Raw genomic sequence first — 3,120 nt, 5'->3', positions numbered from 1 at the left:
TTAGTCACCTAAAATTGTCATCATAAAGTGGTGATTCGAATCACGTCGATTGTCGTTTACTCGTTTTTCTACTTCCATTCATGATATTGATTTTAAGGACATGATACTTTTTATCTTATACGATAAATAATTCCAAATTAAAATTCATAATTTTCATGATCACACAGCCAGAGATACATGCTCCTAAATTCCTAAAATCACCCTTGGAAGTTTCATTATTTGAAAAAGATCAGTTTCACATCTTTACTTTTTATATTTTGATAGGATAGTATGTAAGTCTATATCATCAAGGGGATGTAGCTCAGATGGTAGAGCGCTCGCTTAGCATGCGAGAGGTACGGGGATCGATACCCCGCATCTCCATATTTCATTTTGACTTTTATTTTTTTGCCGATATCGACGGCCCAAATTTAATTCCAGCCCAAATACTGTTAATTGATTTAGGCCCAAAATTAATAAGAATAAATAAATAATATGTTTGTTCAAGTTATTTAGACTTTTGAGAAATCCTTTATCCTTATTTAATCCCAGCCCGTATACTTAATTGTTTCTGGGTTTTGGTCGAAGCTTCTAAATATTATCTTTTTCTTTCTTTGGAAATCATCTATTATTTTTGCACAATCTTATTTTGGGTTCGAACCTTCTAATGTTATTGAATGAGCGATAGAATATATTAATAAATCATAAACAATAGACCTGACAGTTCGTGTTTTTGTGAGTTTGGACATAAATTTTCAAAATTTGCTAATTGTAGAATACGCACACGACATGTATTATAAAACAATATGGATCTCAAATATGAACACGCCATGTAACGTGACAACACAAAAACAACACGTTTTAACAGTGTTACGCTAAAACACTTATTTAAATGAATTTATGTATCATTACATTTAAAATTCTTTAAACAAAAAATTGCAATAGAAGTCTACATGTTGAAGATAGTTTTTGGTACATGAAACATCAAAGAATACCAATTGTTTAATGTAGAGTTTTGAATCTTGCCTCCAGCCACATAGCCATTGAGATAATAAGAAAGAAAGCAAAAATCTAACACCATATGTGCCATAAATCATACGTGTAATGAACTAAGTAATGGTGAAAGAAACTTGTGTGTTGGTCTACTTCCTGTTCTTGAAGGCAAAGTCAAAAATGTTTTGCAATAAATGATCCAGATCCAAGTATAACTCTATCTACAAGTAGGATAATGGAATTTGGTCAGCGAATTACCACTTGACATTGCAAAGACAGACAATTAAGATGTATATGAGAATATGTATGGCATTGTCATTAATGAAAAGATATACTATGAGAATATGTATGACATTGTCATTAATGATAAGATATACTATGAGAATATGTATGACATTGTCATTAATGATCCATATGCAAGTGAAATAAGTGTCCAGATCAACATAAACAAACATAGAACTAGGTTTGATTACCTTTCAGATGATGTTTTTAGCTTATAATGATTTATGAATTTCCAGAGAAATAAAAAAACAAAGATTGATCTTCATCGTGTCGAGTGTTATCCATATCAATCTCCCGTCATCATAAATTTAAGAATCTGAACATATCTAATCGGATCTACCTTCGTATTTTTTTGTTCTTTTTTTTTTTTTTGTTCTTTTTTTTTTTTACCATGTTTTGGTTTTTAGTAATTATGACGAATAAATTCATAGGATGTGTCATGAATACATGAGAATCTTGGACTCGTAGCCCAATTTTACACGGCCTAACGACTATACATGTTCTTTTGGTAAAGCCCCAGTATTATAAATGTTTTACATGATCAAATATTAAAAATGTTTTTTAGGAGGGAAATGATAAAGAGAAAAAAAAAACCATGTATCATTTTACATATTATATCGTTATATCATACTATATTATAAATAGTAGTTGTGAGACCCATGTATTATATGAGTTAATTTAAAAAAAAAGTTAAATATAAAAGTTAAAATATTTGAGAACTTTGAATTTTTAAAAAAAATAAAAAAAACAGTGAATTATTATAATGGAAATGTTTTTTTTATCTTTTAAATTTAAATAAATAAACAAAAAAAACTAATAAGCTTTAATTTTGGGAATTTTGAAATTAAAAGGTAAGTTTATTAATGAAATTAATATCCATTTATTACTATATTTATTGCAATTATTATATTAAAATATTTTTGTGGAATTTAATAAAATAGACTATACGCACAACGCTTAGTGAGTTCCCAAAAACATAAACTATACGCACAACGCTTAGTGAGTTCTCAAAATACCACATACCATACATAGAACGGGCCACACCCGGTATCAAATATGTTAATAACATGTAATGTTCCCCGCCCAAACATATAGTGGGCACCACCCAACATACATACAAATACATACAATACATGAAAGAGTCACACAGACACCTAGCATCCTATAAACATAAACCAATGAGCCAACCTTGGTGCCTTCGACCCGCTAATACTGTGAGGAGACTCACCTCAAACTGAAGATATCCGAATCTCACACGCACTGCTGCTACGAAGGCTCCTCACACTGAACATATACAAAACCAACCCTAATTAATAATTAGGATAATAACCCATAAGCAAAGGTCCAAATCATTTCGCTCTTAATAAGGGTAAAAGACCATTTTACTCTTCCAAGGCTAAACCCAACCAAACATGACCCAAAGCCAAAAAATGGACGAAGAGCATTTCTGGGAATACGCCATGCGTACTCCTTCCTTATGCCCCGCGTACACAGTTTTCACAGAAGAGAAAACGGGCCAAAACCCGTTACGCCCTGCGTAATCAGAGGTTACGCCCTACGTAATCATCTATTGTCCAAAACCACTTTAAGCTGTTAATACCTAAAGACTAAACATCCAACTCATAGATCTTAATCTTGGGAAGGTCTTAACTGATAAAGTTGACAATTTTAAGCTTTTTCATGACTTAATCGAGCCCAAAACCAAACCCTAGGTCCATAACTTTACAAAATGACCAACAATTCATGCATGGGAGGAATATAACCCTCAAGATCCGATTTTTATGTCATAAGAACCTTATAAACACCAAGAAATGCTAATCCGAAGTTTTGGAGTAGCTTTTACTCAGAAGAACCAAAACCATGTGA

General features: G+C 31.8%; 1 non-coding gene across 1 annotated transcript; it reads left to right on the top strand.

The window, feature by feature from the left end:
• Positions 1 to 290: 290 nt before the first annotated feature.
• On the top strand, positions 291 to 363 carry TRNAA-AGC (transfer RNA alanine (anticodon AGC)). Its single transcript has one exon. It is a non-coding gene; the product is annotated as a tRNA-Ala (tRNA).
• The last annotated feature ends 2,757 nt before the right edge of the window (positions 364 to 3,120 follow it).

The sequence above is a fragment of the Lactuca virosa genome, chromosome 6 (assembly GCF_052849685.1).
Source record: "Lactuca virosa cultivar CGN04683 chromosome 6, Lactuca_virosa_CGN04683_v6, whole genome shotgun sequence".
NCBI lineage: Eukaryota > Viridiplantae > Streptophyta > Magnoliopsida > Asterales > Asteraceae > Lactuca > Lactuca virosa.
Note: the sequence above shows the minus strand (reverse complement) of the source record. Positions and strands in the feature narration are given on the sequence as shown.